Raw genomic sequence first — 25,371 nt, forward strand, 5'->3', positions numbered from 1 at the left:
CTCTGCAATGCACCAGGGACATTTGAGCGACTGATGGACACAGTGCTCGCTAACATCCCCAGGCAAGAGTGCTTGGTCTATTTGGACGATGTCCTCGTCCATGGACGGTCCTTTCAGTCAGCCCTTGATTCCTTGAGGCTGGTGCTGGGAAGGATTGCTGCAGCTGGACTAAAACTACACCCAGAGAAGTGCCATTTCATGCGGCGTGAGGTGGAGTTTCTGGGCCACAAGGTGGACGGAAGGGGCATCAGCACACTGGAGGAGAAGATCAGAGCTATAAGAGACTGGCCAATTCCGAAGGACCAGAAGCAGCTAAAAAGCTTCTTGGGACTTGCCTCATATTATCGGCGGTTCGTGAAGGGATTTTCTTGCAGTGGCGCACCGTTGTTTAACCTTCTCCAGAACAATCAGATGTTCGTGTGGACGCCAGACTGTCAGGAGGCATTTTCTAGTCTCAAGGAGGCCCTCATGAATGCTCCTGTCCTCACCACTCCAGATCCAGCTATGCCTTTTGTGCTGGATACAGATGCCAGTAATGTTGGTATGGGCGCAGTGCTGTCGCAGGTGGGTCCAGAAGGTGAGCGGGTGGTGGCTTACTTCAGCCGCACCTTCAACAAGAGTGAGCGGCGGTACTGTGTGACCAGACGTGAACTGTTAGCTGTTGTGTTAGCTGTACGCCATTTCAAGTACTACTTGTGTGGCGTGTCCTTCACCATCAGAACAGACCATGCAGCACTACAATGGCTAATGTCATTTCGAGAACCAGAGGGTCAGGTGGCACGATGGCTGGAGGAGCTGCAGTCTTTCCACTTTAGTGTGTGTCATCGGGCCGGGGCACAGCACGCCAATGCAGACGCTCTCTCTCGGCGGCCGTGTGCTATTGAGGGCTGTAGCTACTGTGACCGGCGCGACGCCAGAGAGAAAGAGCTGTGCGGAGATGAGACCGCTGAAGGGCCTTCATGCTGCACTTTGGAGACTGTGGACGCCGCAGAATGGGCGGTCAGGCAGGCAGAGGACAGCGATCTCGAACCAGTGCGGCATTGGGTCCAGAGTGGCAGGAGACCACCCTGGGAAGGCGTGTTGGGACTGTCAGTCGGCACCAAGGGCTTGTGGAGTAAATTTGCTGTGCTGCGCATCAGCGACGGTGTACTGCAGCGTGCATGGAAGGAGCCGGCCACCGGGGAGGAGAGATGGCAAGTGGTGGTGCCTAAGACTCTGAGGGACACAGTGCTGAAGGCGTGTCATGGGGGCATGGGCTCAGGGCATTTTGGCAGCTCAAAAACGCTCCGCCGGTTGCGCCAAGGGTTCTACTGGGGTCAGCACCGGCGGGACGTGGAGGACTTTTGTCGGCGCTGTGATGAGTGCGCGGCTTACAAGGGACCCCAGGACCGGTCACACGCACCACTTCAGCAGCAAGGGGTTGGAGCACCCATGGAGAGGGTAGCTGTGGACATTATGGGCCCTTTTCCCGTAACAGACAAAGGAAACAAGTATGTGCTTTGCGCAATGGACTACTTCACCAAGTGGCCGGAGGCGTACGCGCTGCCGGACCAAGAAGCAGAGACCGTGGCTGATGCCTTGCTGGAAGGCATGTTCAGTCGCTTCGGAACTGCAGATATCCTTCACAGCGACCAGGGCAGGAATTTTGAATCCAGAGTTTTTGCTGCCCTGTGTAAAAGACTGGACATGCAAAATACACGCACGACTCCTTTGCATCCGCAAAGTGATGGACTGGTAGAGCGGTTTAACCGCACCATGCAGCAGCAGCTGGCAATCCTCACCGCCAACCATCAGCATGATTGGGACCGTCATATTCCTCTAGTGCTGATGGCATACCGCTCCGCGGTTCAAAGTTCCACAAGCTGCACCCCTGCCCTGCTGATGTTGGGTCGGGAGATCCGCACACCTGCTGAGTTGGCCTTTGGGAGAACACCAGGCAGCACCTAGGATAAACCGGGACTGGAATATGCCCGGAAGTTGCAAGATCGGATGGAAGCAGCACATTCCTTTGCACGAGACCAGTTGGAGAAGGCTGGTTTAAGGCAAAAGAGGAACCATGACGTGCGGAGCAAGGGCCGGGACTTTAGGCCTGGCGAACTGGTCTGGGTGTACACGCCAAAAAGAAAAAAAGGACGTTGCCCCAAGTTGGACAGACATTGGGACGGTCCGTGTAGGGTGCTAGAGAGGGTGGGAGAAGTAGTATATAGAATTGCAGTGTCCCCTAAGGGCCGAAAGGTTGTTTTGCATAGAGACCGTTTGGCACCCTACAGGGGTAGAGAAGTTCCCCAGTTTGAGGCGGCACCTGCCTCACCAGATGGCACTGGACAGTTAGTGGATCAAAGTTCCCCATATTCAACTATTGTTGTTCCTGTTCAGCCGCCAGCGCCACGTGTTGATGGACCTGAGTTAGAACAGGGCCGGCCACAGAGACATAGGCGTAGACCGCCAAGGTTCAGGGATTTTGTGGTTGACCCCTCGGGGCGAGGGGCTTCATAAAGGGGGAGGCAGTGTAATATCTGTGATATTTGTATTGGTGTACTGTGTCTTTAAGAGTGTGGTGAATGCGCATGCGCGTGTGAGTGGCGGGAAAGTGTCAGTGTGTGTGAGCGTGAGTTGTGGCTAACAGCAGCTCGTGTATGTGTGTGCATTATTTTGGTACTACAAGAAGTTACCGCTTGTTAATAAAGCGATTGAACGGCGCATCCTCGTCTGTGTGACTCCTTCACCACCGCGGGCATTACAATATGAAGAATGAGACAAGCGGTGTGAGAGGAACAAGGTTGACCGCCGGTTGTGCCGATTTATACAGCGCCGTTTTAACACCGGAGGGCGGGAGAGAGCCGAAACCCGCCCGCCCAAGCAGCCCTCTCCTTGACGCGCCGCCGCCGGGAGGACCCGCCGTCGGCCACGGAGTTCGCCGTGCCACACGCGCCAAAGTCCTGAGATTTCACGGAGCATTCTCTCTCCCTCCCGGTAATGATCCTTCAGCAGGTTCACCTACGGAAACCTTGTTACGACTTTTACTTCCTCTAGATAGTCAAGTTTGACCGTCTTCTCGGCCTCCACCAGAGCCAGAGTCTCGAAAAGTACCTAAACTCGGCTAAAATCGCCAATTTATGCCTCTTACGGGTGACGCAACCGAGTGACGTAAGCGCGCTCCCGCCAGGGGGTGCATTTTACGGTGGGGGTGCATAATTCGGCACAACACCGGCGGAGTTGGATGTCATTTCAATTGAGCGACAGGTAGCGGTCTTCATGCAGTCCAAGGATACACAACTGGACTGTAACAGCATCGAAGCATGTCACCTTTTGCCCAGGAGAGGGACAAACGACAAGCCGAGCGTTATCCTGAGATTTGTAAACAGGAAGCACAAGATCGCGTTGCTAAAACAGGGAAGGAAGCTAAAAGGAACAAACGTTTACATGAACGACCATTTGACCAAACGAAATGCTGATATAGCTCGAAAAGCACGCCAAATGAGGAGAGAGAAGAAAATTCTACAAACTTGGACAGCGAACTGTAAAGTATTCATTAAACTCAACGGTACTCCAGAGAACGCCAAAGTGCTGGTGATTAGAAACATGGAAGATCTGAACGAATATGACGTTTGAACTGGACTGTAAGGTAAAAGCGACTAAACACAATCATGACACACATTGACAATACGCAAGATGCAACCCATGACACGAGCCACATCATTCAGTTGATAAATGAATATGACAATGTACAGTTGAAAGCATCCCAATACACTGAGCACCACCTACAAGACATGGAACAGGATATAGACCCGGACAATAATTTCCTCCTCAATATCAATGAGAACTGCTGCTACTATACCAATGAACAGTACAACCAGAATATTATTACTAAAGGCAAATTATCAATTATCCATTTTAATAGTAGAAGCTTAAATAGGAATTTCAAGGACATCAAGGACTATTTACACACATTTTCACAACAATTTAACATAATTGCAGTATCTGAAACTTGGATTAACAGTGAAAACGTGTCAGATTTTGAACTGGATGGTTATGACTTTATTAATATAAATAGACAAAACAAGGGCGGTGGAGGGGTGGCAATCTATGTGGATAACACCTTGAGATTCAAACGTCTGGATGATATGACAACTGTGGTTGATAACCTACTTGAATGTCTAACGCTTGAAATTTGTATGGAAAAAAGTAGAAATGTCATTATTAGTTGTATATACAGATCACCGGGTGCAAGCATTGCACATTTTACAGATTGGATGGAATGCCTGTTTTCAAAGAAGAGTAATGTTAATAAAGCTGTCTTCATTTGTGGAGACTTTAATATCGACCTTTTAAATCCCAGTAAAAATAACGATATAGTTAATTTCATTGACACAATGTACAGTATAAGTTTATATCCCAAAATCACCAGACATAGTCGAATTTCATCCCACTCTGCCACTCTAATCGACAACATATTTACCAACGATATTGAAAATAAGACCGTAAGTGGGCTATTGATCAAAGATATCACTGACCACCTCCCAGTTTTTCTGATATTTGATGGTAACTACAGGACAAAAAAATTAGAAAAGCCAACCCAATACAGAAGAACGAGATCAGAGGAATCCATTAGTTCATTTAAACACAATTTACTGGAGCAGAACTGGGATGTAATTTATGAAAAAACTGATGTTAATAGTGCTTACAATATGTTTTTGAGAATATTTAGGTCATTATATGATAAAAATTGCCCGATTAAAGAATGCATCAGCAAAAGAAAGTATACTAATTGTCCTTGGATCACAAAGGGATTGCAAAATGCTTGTAAAAAGAAAAACACTCTTTACAGGGAATTTATAAGATTGAAAACAAAAGAAGCAGAAAATAAATATAAAAAATATAAAAACAAGTTAACTAATATTATGAGGTCAAATAAGAGGGATTATTATAAGAAATTACTAGATGATAATAAAAATAATATCAAAGGAATATGGAATTTATTAAACAGTATTATAAGAAACAGTACCTCTTCAAATAACTATCCAACGTATTTCATGAATGATGGTAAAGAAAATGATAATATTGAAGATGTAGCTAATGCCTTCAATAAATTCTTTGTAAGTATTGGACCCGAACTTGCAGCAAAAATCCCAGATCCACGGACAACTGGTAAAAATATGGAGGGATTGTTGGAGATAAATCTCAATTCTATGTTTTTAAATGCAGTGGGTGAAGAAGAAGTGTTGGATATTGTAAACAAATGTAAGAACAAAATGTCCACAGACTGCAATGACATTAGTATGGCATTGGTGAAAAATGTCATTACAGGAATATCAAAACCATTAACATATATCTGTAATCTGTCATTTCAAACTGGCACATTTCCGAATGAAATGAAAATAGCTAAAGTTATACCTCTGTTTAAAACTGGGAGCAAACACCACTTCACAAACTATAGGCCCGTCTCTTTACTTCCACAATTCTCTAAAATATTAGAAAAACTATTCAATAACAGGTTAGATGCATTTATACAAAAATATAATTTACTCCCTGACTGTCAATATGGGTTTAGATCAAACAGATCTACATCAATGGCAATCATTGAAACAATAGAGGAAATCACAAATGCCATAGACAAGAAACAATATGCAATGGGAATATTTATTGATCTAAAAAAAGCATTTGACACAATTAACCATGATATATTAATCAATAAAATGGAAAAGTATGGAATCAGGGGAGTTGTACTAGACTGGCTTAAAAGTTACTTAAATAAGAGACAACAGTTTGTGAAGTTGGGGAATTGCTGTTCATCGTGTTTGGACATTGCTTGTGGTGTCCCCCAGGGGTCAGTGTTGGGGCCAAAATTGTTCATCCTGTATATCAATGATATCTGTAAAGTGTCTACATTATTGATATTAGTGTTATTTGCTGATGACACTAATATTTTTTGTTCAGGGGATGATTTAAATCAATTACAGGAAGTCATTATGGAAGAAATGAGTAAACTAAAAGCTTGGTTTGACTATAATAAATTGTCATTAAACCTGACTAAGACTAAGTTAATGCTGTTTGGAAAGAGGACACGTGAAACAAGGGTACCGATACAAATAGATGGGGTGGATATTGAAAGGGTTTTTGAAATAAAATTCCTTGGAGTTACAATTGACTATCAAATTAACTGGAAACCACATATAAAACATGTACAATCTAAGCTGTCAAGAAGCATCTCAGTAATAAATAAAGCAAAGCAGGTTCTAGATCACAAATCACTCCACATTCTCTACTGTTCATTTGTTTTACCATATTTAACCTACTGTGTGGAAGTCTGGGGGAATAATTATAAAAGCTCATTAAACTCAATAACTATACTTCAGAAAAGAGCTGTACGCATCATCAACAAGGTTGGATATCTGGACCATACTCATTCACTATTCTTACAGTCAAAAATATTGAAATTTAATGATATTATTTTGTATCAAACTGCACAAATAATGTATAAAGCCAAAATAAATAAACTCCCAGGAAGCATTTAAAAATTGTTCAGCACACGAGAAGGGGATTATAACTTAAGGGGAAATTTTAATTTCAAAATGCTTAGTTGTAGAACGACCATCAAAAGTTTTTGTATTTCAATCTGTGGAGTGAAACTATGGAATGGTTTGAATGTGGAGTTAAAGCAATGTTCAAACATAAACCAGTTTAAAAAGAAGTTTAGGTACATGGTATTCCAGAGGTACAGACATGAAGAAGGGCTTTGATATTGGGTTTCTTGTGTTACAAAAGAGTTAGGGGCTGCCCATTGAGGCACTGGTACTGATGTTTTCTGCTGGTTTTTTTGTTTGTTTTTTCATGATACTATTTCCATAAGCACTTGTGGTAACGGTGTGTAGTGTGCATATGTATGTATATATTTATCGTTTATTCATATACAAGTTCATTAAGTTTGTACATAGAGTGAACAAGGAAGTTGAGCTCAGAGTAATTTATGATTTAAAGGGGTGTAAATATGTAAAAAAAAAAAAAGTCAAATGCTCATCTGTTTTTTTTTATTCTCCATTGTTTCCATTTTGTTATAATAGCCGTTAAGGCTATAGCACTGTATTGGATCATGCTTGCTCTTGTTTATTTAGTTTATTTTTTGCATATTTGAAATAAAAATATATCAATCAATCAATCAATTGTGAAGCAGACGCACTAACCCCTCTTCCACCGTGAAGCCGCCAACTCAAAATAAGGATGCCTAAAATGGCTCCTACAGTCAGCATGGCTACTCATTAGTTTCCACTTTGTCTCCAAGTCACGCCCCGGTTTCTTAGTTCTCACACCTGTTAATCATAATCATTGACATTATTTAAACCGGTAGTTGCAAAGTGTTCAGTCTGGCAACTTCACATATTCCTAAAGTTCCTCCTTTCCAAGCCATGCCTAGTTTCCCTTCTGCTCATGCCACGTAAGTTCTGTTTGTTTATGCCACAGTGCAAGTGTTTTCTTTTCATGTTTGTAGTTTGCAGCATTTATGCTAGTCTTTTGTTTCACAGCCTAGTTTTTGTACTTCCGCCCTCGTGCGCGCTTTTAGTAGTTATAATGTTAAATAAATAAACATGTACTCACGCTCACGTCTCGCTCGTGCTAATTTCCCTCTGCTTTGAGGAAACAATCCACGTCCAAGTCATTGTTTGACAGCAGTATATGTATATATATATGTATATGTGTGTATATATATATATATATATATATATATATATATATATATGTATATATATATATACAGTATATATATATATATACACACACACACAGTATACATACATATGTGTATAAGTGTATATATGTAAATATATACATATATATTTATTTGTATACAAATTGATACATATGTTATACATATATATGTGCGTATATATATAATTTATATATATATATATATATACGTGTGTATATATTTTATTTTATTTTAATTTTTCTAATAAAAATGTTTTCTAGTCAAGTCGCCGGTGTGGGCAACTGCTGAAGCTGTATCTGCATGTGCATAAAAAATAGCTACCAAACAAACAGCTCACAACTGCAAACAATTCCCATCGTTCACTTCATAGAGCTGTTCAAAAGACTCGATTCATTCACGAATGTCACGTCTCTAGTGTGTGTGTGTGTGTGTGTGCATAAACTTCTCACCTCACACCACAACAAAGACAAGTATTCTTATTTTATGCCTCAGTACTCTGAAGTGTTTTTTATACTGGTCGGACAAAAGTGACTCACAGAACAATGGAGTACGATTCAATCAGACTCGTCGTCGGCACCCAAAGGACATTTTGACCTTGCTGGAGAGTCTTTGTGTGTGCTTGTGCTGACTGTTTACCCAGCCCACTCCGGCCAAACACTTGCACTTTTCATGCCGCGCCGGCGGAGAAAAAAAAACTACCCAGCAAAAGTAACAGCCGCCCACGCCCAATTTTCACAGTACATGAGGGAAGTCTTGTCTTGGTTTTTTCTGTCTTGTGATTTACATATTTTATTTTGAAAAGCAACTCCTCTTGTTTCAGATCACGGGCCCTTCCTCTTGTGTCACCAGTCTGACGTCATCCCGGACCCTTGATTGTTTCCACCTGTTTCATCATCATCATGTTCTATTTAAGCTCATGCCTCCCCTTGTCCTGTGCCAGATCGTCTCGAGCTTTCGTGTCAATATAGCATCAATGTGCATGTCCATGTTGCTATCCGTGCCTTGCCTCTTCCCACGTTTACTTCCTTGGAACAAGAACTCTCTTGCTGTAATTTTGAATTTTACTTTTTTCCTCCTTTGAGCAACCTTTGTTATTCTAGCCTTCGTCCAACCTATTTTTTTGAGTTTTTGTATTTTTCTAAATTCCTTTTCTTCCTCAAAGATTGAGTGATTTTTTATTCATCTTTATCGAGTATTAATTTATAGCCCTTTTTGTTCTTCCTCCTGCTGGAGCGCTTTGGGTTATTTTTTATAGTAGTTACGACTTTAATAGTAGTTCGTTCTTTTGTTAGTTTAATCCTCCTATTTTTTGGAGTGATTTTTGGTTTATCTTTTACCAGAATTATTTCCGCGGATTTTTTGTTAATCGTAATACTGTGGCTCTGGAGGTTTTAGAAGTTGTTTCAAAATAAAAGATTTATTAGAACCTCATCTCTGCATCTGAGTGCACTCCTTATTCCAAGTCGTGACACGTTGAAGGAACGAGCTAAATACTTTTTTTTCACTAGCAGTCATGGGGAAAAATGTGTCACTCAATGAAATGTGTGAAAACATGCACCCCTATATTCCAATTTGGCGTTTGACCTTTTTGACAACGTTTGACGATGTTTAATAAACGTTGTGTTCTGACATTGATTTGACCGTTGAAAAGAGGTCGTTTTCAAACCAATATTTTACAACACAAATACAACATTGAAACAACATGCTTTTTGACAATGTTTAATCAATGTTGTGTTCTGATGTTGATATAACCGTTGAATTTTGGTAATTTCCCAACCAATATTCGACAACACAAATACAACATTGAAACCGCATGCTTTTTGACAACGTTTAATCAATGTTGTGTTCTGGTCGTTAATTTGAATGTTGAATTTTGGTCACTTCCTAACCAATATTTAACAACACGAATACAACAGTAAAACAACATGCTTTTTGATGACGTTTAATAAACATAATGTTCTGACATTCATTATACTGTTGAATTGAGGTTGTTTTCGAACCAATATTTTACAACACAAATACAACATTGAAACAACATGCTTTTTGACAATGTTTAATCAATGTTGTTTTCTGATGTTGATATAGCCGTTGAATTTTGGTCATTTCCCAACCAATAATCTACAACACAAAAACAACATAGAAACACCATGGTTTTTGACAACATTTAATCAATGTTGTGTTCTGGTCGTTGATTTGAATGTTGAATTTTGGTCACTTCCTCACCAATATTTTACAACACGAATACAACATTGAAACAACATGCTTTTTGACAACATTTAATCAATGTTGTGTTCCGGTCGTTGATTTGAATGTTGAATTTTGGTCACTTCATAACCAATATTTAACAACACGAATACAACATTGAAACAGCATGCTTTTTGACAATGTTTAGTCAATGTTGTTTTTGATGTTGATATGACCATTGAATTTTGGTAATTTCTCAACCAATATTCTACAACACAAAAACAACATAGAAACACCATGGTTTTTGACAACATTTAATCAATGTTGTGTTCTGGTCGTTGATTTGAATGTTGAATTTTGGTCACTTCCTCACCAATATTTTACAACACGAATACAACATTGAAACAACATGCTTTTAGACGACGTTTAACTAACGTGTTATGACATTGATTTGACCATTGAATTGAGGTTGTTTTCGAACCAATAGTTTACAACACAAATACAACGTTGAAACAACATCCTTTTTGACAATGTTTAATCAATGTTGTTTTCTGATGTTGATATAACTGTTGAATTTTGGTCATTTCCCAACCAATATTCTACAACACAAATCCAACATTGAAACAGCATGCTTTTTGACAACGTTTAATCAATGTTGTGTTTTAATGTTGAATTGAGGTCGTTTCCGAACCAATATTTTACAACACAAATACAATGTTGAAACAGCATGCTTTTTGACAACGTTTAACCAATGTCAGGTTGTAACGTTGATTAGACCAATGGTTCTCAAATGGGGGTACGCGTACCCCTGGGGGTACTTGAAGGTATGCCAAGGGGTACGTGAGATTTTTTTTTTTAATTCTAAAAATAGCAACAATTCAAAAAATTAATATATTTATTGAATAATACTTCAACAAAATATGAATGTACGTTCATAAACTGTGAAAAAAAATACAACAATGCAATATTCAGTGTTGACAGCTACATTTTTGTGGACATGTTCCATAAATATTGATGTTAAAGATTTCTTTTTTTGTGAATAAATGTTTAGAATTAAGTTCATGACTCCAGATGGATCTCTATTGCAATCCCCAAAGAGGGCACCTTAAGTTGATGATTATTTATATGTGTAGAAATAATTTTTTTATTATTGAATCACTTGTTTATTTTTCAACAACTTTTTAGTTATTTTTATATCGTTTTTCCCAAATAGTTCAAGAAAGACCACTACAAATGAGCAATATTTTGCACTGTTATACAATTTAATAAATCAGACACTGATGACATAGTGCTGTATTTTATTTCTTTATCTCTTTTTTTCCAACAAAAAATGCTTTGCTCTGATTAGGGGGTACTTGAATTAAAAAAATGTTCAAAGGGGGTACATCACTGAAAAAAGGGTGCGAACCACTGGATTAGACCATTGAAATGTGGTCATTTATCAACCAGCAGCGTGGATCCAACGTTAGACATCAACGTTATCAACATTTTTGCAACGTTGTTCAGTTTTAAAAAAACATTCCGGTATTTGTATACGTAATCAACATTTATTGTATCAATGTCTTGTGCCTGCTGGGATCCGCCCCTCCGAATGGATGCTGGCAATGCATTGTGGGAAAGGTAAAAAAAACAATAAAACATTTATACTGAATTATATGATCATTCATGCTTTAATTATACTATTCGTTTGTAAGAAGATGCCACTTGTTAAAATTACGCACACGTTTAAAAAATAATAAAAAGTTTTATTGAAAATCTATGTCCGTTTCAGGAAACAACCAAATAGGAACACAACTGACCGGGTTAGACGAGTTAACATTAATATTAGGTATTTTATATTGCCGTGTTTTGTCTTCAACTATTGCTTTGTATGATTGATATTCCCAACACTCCTGAACTACACTTTTCGTCGATATGTTGGCGTTCATTGTCCATCCATCCACTTCCTACCGCTTATTCCCTTTTGGGGTCGCGGGGGGCACTGGCGCCTATCTCAGCTACAATTGGGCGGAATGCGGGGTACACCCTGGACAAGTCACAGGGCCAACACAGAGAGACAGACAACATTCACACTCACATTCACACACTAGGGCCAATTTAGTGTTGCCAATCAACCTATCCCCAGGTTCCAGCGTTCATTGTATTATTATAAAAACAATTAAAAAACAATTTACAAACACAAGCTATGGGATGACATAAGAAGAAACGTGACCCCGGAAGTAAATGCGTCATCCCATAGCTTGTGTTTGTAAATTGTTTTTTAATTTTTTTTATAATATAGCGTTAACAAAACGTCTGTATTTTTATAATATAGCGTTATATTTTTATAATATAGCGTTATATTTTTTATAATATAGCGTTAACAAAACGTCTGTATTAATCATGACCCCAGAAGTAAATGGGGGGGAAGAAATTTGGCGTGACACCGGGGTTTGATGCTAAGTCCGGTGATGATCACGTCATTGATCCGTGTATACTGCTCAAAATCAGCAACTCTGTTCTCCAGAATTGCAATCTGAAGGTCCTGCAGTCCTGGGTTCAAATCCAGGCTCGGGATCTTTCTGTGTGGAGTTTGCATGTTCTCCCCGTGAATGTGTGGGTTCCCTCCGGGTACTCCGGCTTCCTCCCACTTCCAAAGACATGCACCTGGGGATAGGTTGATTGGCAACACTAAAATTGGCCCTAGTGTGTGAATGTGAGTGTGAATGTTGTCTGTCTATCTGTGTTGGCCCCGCGATGAGGTGGCGACTTGTCCAGGGTGTACCCCGCCTTCCGCCTGATTGCAGCGCCCCCAAAAGGGAATAAGCGGTAGAAAATGGATGGATGGATGGATTTTGAGTTGGCATCACTTTCTTTTGTCACTAGGTGGCGTGCTTTTTGGTTGAGCAGTGCAGGGTTGAAGGCATATATAGGAGCACAGGTGAGCTGATTAGGAGGACTCAGGTGTGGGGGCACAAACTGTTCTTACCAACAGCAGACAACAACAGGCAGGAAAGACAGGAGAACATATGGCACAATGTCACCACAATAATCCATGGTATGTTTCATTCACCCTGCAAGTTAATTAATAAATATGCATTAACTGGATTTCTGACTTGACCTTACTTCATTGCAATGTTTGCTGCTGCGTAGGATCACTCCCTCAAACCTGTTTAGTAGTGACAATAAATGTGAACATTTGAAGGTGAAGATTGCCACTACATCTCAAGTAAGAACGGTGCTCTTCGAGTGAAAAGGACAAGAAGAAGAACACTGAAGGACATCAAAAGGCCGCAAGAGGACGAATTCTGCCTTGGCCACGCAGCTGCTCATCAGCCAGGGTGATTGGAAACACCTGCCAGCTCTATAGGGTGAGTTGTGTGGAGCTGAAAGCAGCACAAGGGAGAGACTTGGCCAATTATGTCGGGTGGCAAAGATGATGGACAGCCACAAGGTGGCAAAAATGTGGATCCTGAAAGGGAAAATTAGCCATAAAGTATACTGCCAAAGGCTTGGAAATGAAAGTTGACAATTATCATAAAGCAATAGGAGCATGTGTTAAAAAAGATGCTAAAATAAGGGACACAATGAAACAACTCATGCATTCAAATGAAAATGATGAAAATGCAAATGCTGTAAGAGGTTACTTGGATAAATTGATTCATTTGTGTGGAGAGGCAAGGGAGAATCATTCCTCATTGATTGCCTTACCATTGCCTTAAGAGGAACTTGATAGAAAAAATGACTTGTTTCAAGAAAAGATTAAAATACTAGGTTTCATAAAACTTGTGCATGAATGGTTATCAGAAGTGAAAAAGCTAACCGCACATGACACTGCTCCTGTGGAAGAGGAGTCACAATTGCATCCTTCTCAAACACATGGCTCAGTTGAAATGCAATTCCAAGATGAAATGCATGTCCCACTTGCCCATGATGAACATTAGTGTTACACTTTCTGATATTGGAGCCCAGGACAGTGCATCGAATGTCTAAATCACACGCAACTCCATAACATCAAGAACCTCTTCTACCTCATCTGCTCTCATTCGAACCCAGGCCGAAAAGGCTGCTCTCACGGGACAGGTTGCTTCATTGGAGAAAAAACATCAGATTGAATCACAACAAAGAATTCAACAGGAACAATTCGCAAAACAACAGGAAGAATTCGCAAAACAACAGGTACAACTCAGAATGGAAAAGGAAAAGTTGGAGTTGGAAACCAAGCTGGCAGCAGCAAATGCAAGGGAGCAAGTTTTTGCAACCATGGGATCTAGGGAAGGATCAAGAGTGTCCAGAATGAGCTCTGAATCACACAAGGGAGCTGCTGCGCCAAAGAAAACAATGCCCCTCTCTGACACACAGGTTGTGAAGCCAAAACAATTCATATATGAAAAGTACACCAAAGCTCATTACATGACTCCAAGACAGGCTGCTCTCTCTTTAATGCAAACTGAAAATGTATCAAAATCAACTATGCAAATGGAAAATGTGTTGAATACAACTGGGCAAAGTAATCATACTCATGTGAAAAAAGATGATGTTAAAGGTCATTATCCTGCCTTCCTTAAGCACACTTGTACACGAAGGCAGTAAGTTCAACACCTTCCGCTCATCAAAACTCTGAACACCAGGCTGACTGATGGAGGCCAGGTTTATTGACAATTGAAAGGGTGAAACTGTATGACACAAACATTGTAAATGTAAATGCCTGAATTAAATGAACTTAATAATGTCATATCACAGACCACAGATTATCAAGTATTCCATTTGAATTAAATCTAAGTTTAAATTTGTCACACACTACTGACGTGTTGTTATAATTACTAAATACCAGTGACAAAACAGCATTCTGCTGTTTACCGGTAAATTGTCTTAACAGTACAACAAACGTCCACTAGATGGAGGCAGATAACAAATGAAAGTTAGCTGGCATGGACAAGTGATGTAATCAAAGCTCGTTTAACATCATAAAACACACACATTTTACAGCTAAATATGATTCATTGTGTACTATAAACATTAAAGATAGGTACATACGAACGATGCCACGAACAGCATAAGATGTAATAGTTGTTTGCTGAGAAACACGAGTGAAGTGGAGTTGTGCGCACCAGTTTGAAATGCTTTCGGTGTCTAAACACGTGACCTACCTATTCAGAGGGCAAACGCCTACCGAAGGAAGATGCAGAGGGAGCTGGAAGATGCCACAGAGTCAGCAGACGCCATGACTCGTGAAGTCAGCAACCTCAAGAGCAAGCTGAGGCGTGGCGACCTCCCTTTCACTATGCGTCGCATTGTGACCCGCATTGGCGCGGAAAGTGACGGGGAGGCCGAGCCCAAGACCGAGACCCCTAAACCCAGACGCGAGTAAAGACCTGCCAATGCCCCTTAATTTTATTTATATTTTTTTTTGGCATCTGACCAACCCAAATCTTGTCTACATAATGAAGATTCAAGATTAATGAACCAGAAATGCCAACATATTTTTATTTTTAAATTATTAAAAAAAAAAAAAATGTAAAAAAAAAACGAAATATGAATTTGAATGCCTCCCTTTCAAGTAATTGTTACAGTGTAAGCAATTAGGGGCCGGTGTGTAGGAGCAATTTTAGGCATCCTTATTTTGAGTTGGCATTACTTTCTTTTGTCACTAGGTGGCGTGCTTTTTGGTTGAGCAGTGCAGGGTTGAAGGCATATATAGCATTGGTCCCCAACCACCGGGCCGCGGCCCAGTACCGGGTCGTGGCCCGATTGGTACCGGGCCGCAGAATAATTTTTTATTCATTTTTATTTTTAAAAAAAATATTATTTATATATATATATATATATATATATATATATATATTTTTTTTTTTATTATTATTAAATCAACATAAAAAACACAATATACACTTACAATTAGTGCACCAACCACAAAAACGTCCCTTTTTCATGACAAAGAAAAAAAAAAAAATTGATTCTCCCAGGCCGCGGGACAAATTAAGCATTGACCGGTCCACGGATACAAAAAGGTTGGGGACCACTGATATACATAGGAGCACAGGTGAGCTGATTAGGAGGACTCAGGTGTGGGAGCACAACCCGTTCTTACCAACAGCAGACAACAGCACACAGCAACAGGCAGGAAAGACAGAACATTTGGCACAATGTCACTACAATAATCCATGGTATAAATGGGTTGTACTTGTAAAGCGCTTTTCTACCTTCAAGGTACTCAAAGCGCTTTGACATTACTTCCACATTTACCCATTCACACACAGACGGAGGGAGCTGCCATGCAAGGCGCCAACCAGCACCCATCAGGAGCAAGGGTGAAGTGTCTTGCTCAGGACACAACGGACGTGACGAGGTTGGTACTAGGTGGGATTTGAACCAGGGACCCTCGGGTTGCGCACGGCCACTCTTCCACTGCGCCACGCCATCCCGTGTGTTTCATTCACCCTGCAAGTTAATTAATTAATATGCATTAACTGGACTTCTGACTGGACCTCACTTCATTGCAATGTTTGCTGCTGCGTAGGATCACTCCCTCAAACCTGTGACAATAAATTTGAACATTTGAAGGTGAAGATTGCCACTACAGTGACAAAAAAAAAAGTGCAAACGCAAGAACTGAATGTCCAAAAAACTAAACATAACAATCAATCAATCAATGTTTACTTATATAGCCCTAAATCACTAGTGTCTCAAAGGGCTGCACAAACCACTACGACATCCTCGGTAGGCCCACATAAGGGCAAGGAAAACTCACACCCAGTGGGACATCGGTAACAATAATGACCCAGTGGGACGTCGGTGACAATGACGATGAGAACCTTGGAGAGGAGGTAAGCAATGGATGTCGAGCGGGTCTAACATGATACTGTGAAAGTTCAATCCATAATGGATCCAACACAGTCGCGAGAGTCCAGTCCAAAGCGGATCCAACACAGCAGCGAGAGTCCCGTTCACAGCGGAGCCAGCAGGAAACCATCCCAAGCGGAGGTGGATCAGCAGCGCAGAGATGTCCCCAGCCGATACACAGGCAAGCAGTACATGGCCACCGGATCGGACCGGACCCCCTCCACAAGGGAGAGTGGGACATAGGAGAAAAAGAAAAGAAACGGCTGATCAACTGGTCTAAAAAGGGAGTCTATTTAAAGGCTAGAGTATACAAATGAGTTTTAAGGTGAGACTTAAATGCTTCTACTGAGGTGGCATCTCAAACTGTTACCGGGAGGGCATTCCAGAGTACTGGAGCCCGAAATGAAAAAGCTCTATAGCCCGCAGACTTTTTTTGGGCTTTGGGAATCACTAATAAGCCGGAGTCCTTTGAACGCAGATTTCTTGCCGGGACATATGGTACAATACAATCGGCAAGATAGGATGGAGCTAGACCGTGGAGTATTTTATACGTAAGTAGTAAAACCTTAAAGTCACATCTTAAGTGCAGGTGAGCCAGTACAGGCGTAATGTGATCAAACTTTCTTGTTCTTGTCAAGTCTAGCAGCAGCATTTTGTACCAACTGTAATCTTTTAATACGAGACATGGGGAGACCCGAAAATAATACGTTACAGTAGTCGAGGCGAGACGTAACAAACGCATGGATAATGATCTCAGCGTCTTTAGTGGACAGAATGGAGCGAATTTTAGCGATATTACGGCGATGAAAGAAGGCCGTTTTAGTAACGCTTTTAATGTGTGACTCAAAGGAGAGAGTTGGGTCGAAGATAATACCCAGATTCTTTACCGTGTCGCCTTGTTTAATTGTTTGGTTGTCAAATGTTAGAGTTGTATTATTAAATAGAGTTCGGTGTCTAGCAGGACCGATAATCAGCATTTCCGTTTTTTTGGCGTTGAGTTGCAAAAAGTTAGCGGACATCCATTGTTTAATTTCATTAAGACACGCCTCCAGCTGACTACAATCCGGCGTGTTGGTCAGCTTTAGAGGCATGTAGAGTTGGGTGTCATCAGCATAACAGTGAAAGCTAACACCGTATTTGCGTATGATGTCACCTAGCGGCAGCATGTAGATGCTGAAGAGTGCAGGGCCATGGACCGAACCCTGGGGAACTCTACACGTGACCTTAACGTAGTCCGAGGTCACATTGTTATGGGAGACACACTGCATCCTATCAGTAAGATAAGAGTTAAACCAAGACAGGGCTAAGTCTGACATACCAATTCGTGTTTTGATACGTTCTAATAAAATAATATGATCGACAGTATCGAAAGCAGCGCTAAGATCGAGGAGCGGCAACATAGATGACGCATCAGAATCCATCGTTAGCAATAGATCATTAGTCATTTTTGCGAGGGCTGTCTCCGTGGAGTGATTTGCCCTGAAACCGGATTGAAAGGTTTCAAATAGATTGTTAGACGCTAAGTGTTCATTTAACTGCTCCGCAACAATTTTTTCGAGGATTTTTGAAATAAAGGGAAGGTGAGACACCGGTCGGTAGTTTACCATGAGGTCAGGATCGAGGTTAGGTCTTTTAAGAAGAGGATAAATAACCGCTTTTTTGAATGCTAGGAGAACAGTGCCCGAGGAAAGTGATAAGTTTATAATATTTAGCACTGATGGACCTAATAATACAAAGAGCTCATTGATCAGTTTCCCAGGAAGAAGGTCAAGTAAACATGTTGTTTGTTTTATTCCATTTACACGTTGTAACAATTCCTCTAATGTTATTTCCTCAAAACGAGAGAAACTATTTTGGAGGGCAGTATCCGCCGTATATACCATCGTATCTGTGTTAATAGAACCCCGTTGTAGCTGGGACGCATTGTCTTTAATCTCCTTTCTAATGACTTCAATTTTCTTACTAAAGAATTGCATAAAGTCATCAGCAGAGTAGGTGGAGCTACTGGAAGGGGTCCCTTGTTGGGATGCTACCGTACTAAACAAAAATTTAGGATCGTTTTTATTACGGTGGATGAGATTTGAGTAATATTTAGCTTTAGCTAAGGTAAGCATGCGTTTATAAGTTATTAAACCATCACTCCATGCTTGATGGTGCACCTCAAGTTTAGTCGTGCGCCATTTGCGTTCCAGCTTTCTACATAATTTCTGAGGTCTAGTTTCTTCTGTAAACCACGGGGTGCGCTTTTTTGGAGCCTTTTTTAACTTTAGCGGTGCTATGTTATCAATGGTTTCGCGCAGGGCGTCGTTAAAGTTGTTAGTGAGGTTATCAATAGAGCCCACATATTTTGGGAATGGTGCCATTACCGAGGGCAGTAGGTCAGCAAGAGTTGTCGTTGTGGCCGTATTAATGTTGCGGCTGCTATAGCAGTTATTATTATTATTAGTTTGACGAACATGCGTCTGAACCTCGAATTTTATAAGGTAATGATCGGACAATACTTTAGTATACGGGAGTATCGTAACTTTGGAAACGGTGATACCCCTGACAAGCACTAGGTCTATTGTATTACCGTTGCAATGCGTGGGTTCATTTATTATTTGTGTGAGACCACAGCTATCAATTATAGTCTGGAGCGCTACGCACGGTGGGTCCGATGGGGTATTCATATGGATATTAAAGTCCCCCATTATGACTATATTATCGGCGTGTGTCACTGGATCAGCAACGAACTCTGAGAATTCGTTGATAAAGTCCGAACAGGACCCTGGGGGGCGGTAGATAACAGCCAGGTGTAGAGGCAGCGGTGTGACAGACCTCATAGTAAGCACCTCAAACGATTTATATTTATTATTTATGTGAGGGCTAAGGTTAAAGTTTTCGTTGTATATTAGTGCGAACCCCCCACCCCTTTTAAGAGGACGGGCAATATGCGCATGTGTAAAGTTAGGAGGACATGCCTCATTTAGCGCAAAAAAGTCATTTGGTTTAAGCCAGGTTTCGCTGAGACCGATGACGTTAAGATTGTTGTCTCTGATAATATCATTAACTAACAACGTTTTGGGAGACAATGATCTTATGTTTAAAAAACCTATATTGTAGGTAGTGGGCTGTTTTAGGGAATTTTTGATCAAATTATCCGTAGTAGCAATATTAATAATGTGTTTATTATGCCCAGTGCATTTAGTATAATTATGACCATATCTAGGAATTGATACGATGGGAATTTTCCAATTGTTTGATTGTTGCTTTGATAAACTGCACGCATCATGGTTAGCCACCTCAGTAACGGGAATTTTCCGATAGTTTGTTTGTTGCTTTGATAAACTGCACGCATCATAGTTTGCCACCTCAGTAAAACACATGTCCAACTCTGAAACACTCAAAGCAGAAAAAAACTTGTTCTAATTTAACTGACTCCTTAACTTGTTCTAATTTAACTGACTCCTTACCCAGACCAGTAGTCTCGCATCTTCCATTTAAATCCGGCTTCAGGATGGAGGGAAGTTGTGTTCTGTGGGGATTAGCCTTCTGCTTTGTTTTTAGCCCCGCTCGACATCCGCGTTTCCGATCACACCGCTGGCGTCTGGTCCGTAGACGGCCCCCGCTGCTACTATACTCCCCTGCTTCACAGGCCGCTGGATGTAGCCGCCAAATTATTCCCATGCTAGTTAGCACGTCTAGCAAGCACGCGTCTATCAGTCCAAAACGGCCCGATATGTCCACATCCAGAAGTGTCTGGCGGTCGTACGTGATCACGGAGTGACCACGATGTGAGCCAGCCATGAAGTTTGCAGAATTGTCCGGTATTTCTGCCAAATGTTCCATCTTTAGCAAGAGCTCCGCGATGTTGCAGCCCATCCGGGCGCCGCCATTTTGGAAAACCTCAACATGACCAAAACAAAACATGAACCATAGGCGTGACAACTGTATGTATACATATATACATATATACGTATACATTCATATACATGTACATATGTACACATATATATACATATATACATACATATATCCAAAACCAGATAAGTTGGCACGTTGTATAAATTGTAAATAAAAACAGAATACAATGATTTGCAAATTCTCATTAACCTATATTGAAGACAGTTCACTTTTGAGCTGGAAAACCTTATTTTTTGCAAATATTAACTCATTTGGAATTTGATGCCTGCAACGTGTTTCAAAAAAGCTGGCGTAAGTGGCAAAAAAGACAGAGAAAGTTGAGGAATGCTCATCAAACACTTATTTGGAACATCCCACAGGTGAACAGGCTGATTGGGAACATGCGGGTGCCATGATTGGGTAAAAAAAAAAGCAGCTTCCATGAGATGCTCGGACATTCACAAACAAGGATGGGTCACCACCTTGCTTACAAGTTCCTGAGCGAATTGCCTGCTTCCTGTGACAAATCAGTTAGTTTTACTTGCATTCCGCCTGCTATCTTTGCATCTCTGTGGTCACCAAACCAAGACACAATCGTCTACTCACTTTTTTATTGTATTTATACTTTTTATATCAGTAAGTACGTTTTATTTTTTACATATTGTGTATTTTTCCATCTATTGTTATAATGCTCTTGTGCTACCAAGTTATTTCGGTATGGGATCAGTTTTAAACAGTCAAAAAAAGAGTCATAAATACCATCTCTAACACACACACACTTGTCCAAAGAGTGAAAACAAAGAATTATCTGCATGCTGATATCTCCTTTGATAACGCAATGACTAACATGTTTGCTATGTCTGCTCAATCACTTCTTATCTGTTTGCAATTTTAGCCTCATTTCCCACAATGCCCTCTGGCCGCGCTCACCAGGAAACTGCAGCAACTGAGAGTTTTACGCCAGGGTGGAAAACATCAGCCGGATGGAACAGGCCAAACGACAATTACACTAGGCCTTTTTACGCCTTCCTTTTAGGAAAATGTTCTGTGTTTAAAGGCCTACTGAAACCCACTACTACCCACCACGCAGTCTGATAGTTTATATATCAATGATGAAATCTTAACATTGCAACACATGCCAATACGGCCGGTTTAGTTTACCAAATTGCGATTTTAAATTTCCCGCCAAGTATCCTGTTGAAAACGTTGCGGTATGATGACGCGTACGCGTGAAATCACGGATTGTAGCGGACATTTTGTTCCAGCCCGATAACAGCTATAAGTCGTTTGCTTTAATCGCATAATTACACAGAATCTTTTGCAATTTGTTCAATAAATAATGGAGACGTCAAAGAAGAAAGATGTAGGTGGGAGGCGGTGTATTGCGGCCGCCTTTAGCAACACAAACACAGCCGGTGTTTTCTTGTTTACATTCCCAAAGGTGAAGCTTTACTATGGAACAGAGCGGTCAAGCGAACATGGTTCCCTACCACATGTCAACCGGCAGGTTTCGGCGATAAAATTTTGGTAATAGGTCGGCTCTTACCGTAGACATGAGCGGAACTTGCGCCGTTCCTCGTGCACCTTTCAAAGAGGCAGTTGCGAACTCTCTTGCCTCCTCCGACCGGCCGCCCCCGAAAGTGGGATGCTTCCACCGTGGAGGAGGGGAAATAAAAGCTCAGCCCGGCCCGACCGGCTGCCTTCGCTTCGCCTAGTCAAGAAACGTTGCTTCCCTCAGAGACACTGGCGGTCACCACACCTGTGGTCACACCCCTCCGACTTTCAGGTACGATTATATAATCTCACTAAAACACTAGTAACACAATAAGCAGATAAGGGATTTTCCGGAATTATCCTAGTAAATGTGTCCCACTGCCCTATTTTTTTTTTTCCTAGTCCTTCATTCTCACTATCTTCATCCACGAATCTTTCATCCTCGCTCAAATTAATGGTGAAATCGTTGCTTTCTCGGTCCGAATCGCTCTCCCTGCTGGTGGCCATGATTGTAAACAATGTTCAGATGTGAGGAGCTCTACAACCCGTGATGTCACGCGCATATCATCTGCTACTTCCGGTACAGGTAAGGCTTTTTTATTAGCGACCAAAAGTTGCGAACTTTATCGTGGATGTTCTCTACTAAATCCTTTCAGCAAAAATATGGCAATATTGCGAAATGATCAAGTATGACACATAGAATGGACCTGCTATCCCCGTTTAAATAAGAAAATCTCATTTCAGTAGGCCTTTAAACATCCTGTATTGTAGTATTCTTTATTTTTTTATTTAGGGTTTGTTCCACAACTTGAAATAAACACCACGGGTGTCCCAGTAGTTTATTGGAAGTGTGTTGCGGGCTGTGCGTTTCCCACCTAGGCCTTCAGTGATGACCTACTTAGTCCGACTTCAATAAATACCTCCCCAAATGCCATCATTTATTTCACCACTAGACCACGGCTGGAGAAATGCTATTCAGAAACGGGCATGGAATCACCTCAACAGTGTACTAAACCCGTGGTTCTCAAACTTTTTTCAGTGATGTACACCCTGTAAACATTTTTTTAATTCAAGTACCCCCTAATCAGAGCAAAGCTTTTTTGAGATAAAGAAGTAAAATACAGCACTAAGTCATCAGTTTCTGATTTATTATATTGTACAACAGTGCAAAATATTGCTAATTTGTAGTGGTCATTTTGAACTATTTGGGAAAAAAGATATAAAAATAACTAAAAACTTGTTGAAAAATAAACAAGTGATTCAATTTTAAATAAACATTTCTACACATTGAAGTAATCATCAACTTAAAGTGCCCTCTTTGGGGATTGTAATAGTGATCCATCTTGATTCATGAACTTAATTCTAAACATTTCTCCACAAACAAATAAATCTTTAACATCAATATTTATGGAACATGTCCACACATTTTTTTTAGCTGTCAACGCTGAATATTGCATTGTTGTATTTTTTTTCATAGTTTATGAACTTACATTCATATTTTGTTGAAGTATTATTCAATAAATATATATATAAAGGATTTTTGAATTGTTGCTATTTTTAGAATATAGAATATATTTGCATACCTTCAAGTACCCCCAGGGATATGCGTAACCCCATTTGAGAACCATTTTACTAAGTGGGCTTTTTTTCGACATATTTAAATAAAATAATAAACCCGCATCAAATATATCTTTTGTGGTAGTCAAAATTCAAATATCCATCCATCCATCCATCTTTTTCCGCTTATACGAGGTCGGGTCGCGGGGGCAGCAGCCTAAGCAGGGAAGCCCAGTCTTCCATCTCCCAAGCCACTTCGTCCAGCTCTTCCCGGGGGATCCCCAGGTGTTTCCAGGCCAGCCGGGAGACATAGTCTTCCCAACGTTTCCTGGGTCTTCCCCGTGGCCTCCTACCGGTTGGACGTGGCCTAAACACCTCCCTCGGGAGGCGTTCGGGTGGCATCCTGACCAGATGCCCGAACCACCTCATCTGGCTCCTCTCGATGCGGAGGAGCAGCGGCTTTACTTTGAGCTCCTCCCGGATGACAGAGCTATCTCTAAGGAAGAGAGACTTGCCACCCGGCGGAGGAGACTCATTTCGGCCGCTTGTACCCGTGATCTTATCCTTTCGGTCATGACCCAAAGCTCATGACCATAGGTGAGGATGGGACCGTAGATCGACCGATAAATTGAGAGCTTTGCCTTCCGGCTCAGCTCCTTCTTCACCACAACGGATCGGTACAACGTCCGCATTACTGATTTAAATAATTGTAAAAAAAATATAGGATTAAACATGAAAAAATAAAGAAATTCAATATTTGAGCTCACAATTTGTAGCACCCATCCGACGCCGTATGAGCCAGTGGTGCCACTCGTAGTCTGTTGATTTAAGTAGTTTAGCTAGTTTCCGTGGTCGGCTGACCTCGTCTGACAAGATCTAGTTTCTCTCTAAATATCCTATTTGAACCCTTCTTTGTGGGTTAAAATTCAATTAAATGACATGTTCTCTGCACCAGTGCCACTTCTTCCTTTCGCAAATCACAAGTTGTGATTGTCAGGTTTTATGTAGGGCTACCTAGATGGGCTACTCATGATCCGATTGACTATCGCAAGTGTCTATCAACTGTATGTCCACCGTTCATTTACACTGCTCAGCCGCCGCTAATGTTGTCCAGGAAAACAGCACCAATTACACCCCATGGTGTCCATCTTGGATTTGACATTTTCAATAAACAAAACCAAGCGGCAGTGTCGGTGGAATGTTTTTTTTTTTTTTTTTCTTTGTCATGAAAAAGGGACGTTTTTGGCATGAAAAAGGGAGGTTTTTGTGGTTGGCGCACTAATTGTAAGTGTATATTGTGTTTTTTATGTTGATTTAATTAAAAATAAATAAATACAATTATTATTATTTTTTTTAATAAAAATGAATTAAAAAATTCTTCTGCGGCCAGGTACCAATCGGGCCATGGCCCGGTGGTTGTGGACCACTGGCGTATAGTTCAGTCTTTGCTGTCCGGTCTTTGTTGAGCCCTCAAAATTGTTAAGTCATGCAATCGCAATTATAGACTTAGACTTCCTTTTATTGTCATTCAAATTTGAACTTTACAGTATAGATAAGAACAAAATCTTGTTGCATTAGCTCGTTGTAGTGCGGGATAAAGAAGCAATAAGGTGCAGATATAAATAAATCAATTACTGTACAAATAAATATATTGCATGTTTATGGCTGTATGTTATATTGTCCTTATATTCCATCGAGTTAATCCATTTTTGGGGGTAATTGAGGGG

General features: G+C 40.9%; 2 long non-coding RNA genes across 3 annotated transcripts; both read left to right on the forward strand.

Annotated features, from left to right (window-relative positions):
- Positions 1-3,300: 3,300 nt before the first annotated feature.
- LOC133558842 (uncharacterized) lies at positions 3,301-9,136 on the forward strand. Its single transcript, XR_009808030.1, has 2 exons — positions 3,301-3,625; positions 8,526-9,136. It is a non-coding gene; the product is annotated as an uncharacterized LOC133558842 (long non-coding RNA).
- A 3,632-nt stretch (positions 9,137-12,768) lies between these two features.
- LOC133558843 (uncharacterized) lies at positions 12,769-22,374 on the forward strand. 2 transcript variants are annotated; one of them, XR_009808031.1, is made up of 3 exons: positions 12,769-12,926; positions 13,022-13,239; positions 21,489-22,374. It is a non-coding gene; the product is annotated as an uncharacterized LOC133558843 (long non-coding RNA). The 2 variants fall into 2 exon arrangements; XR_009808032.1 differs by having other exon boundaries at positions 13,074-13,239.
- Positions 22,375-25,371: the final 2,997 nt, after the last annotated feature.

Source organism: Nerophis ophidion, linkage group LG09 (assembly GCF_033978795.1).
Source record: "Nerophis ophidion isolate RoL-2023_Sa linkage group LG09, RoL_Noph_v1.0, whole genome shotgun sequence".
NCBI lineage: Eukaryota > Metazoa > Chordata > Actinopteri > Syngnathiformes > Syngnathidae > Nerophis > Nerophis ophidion.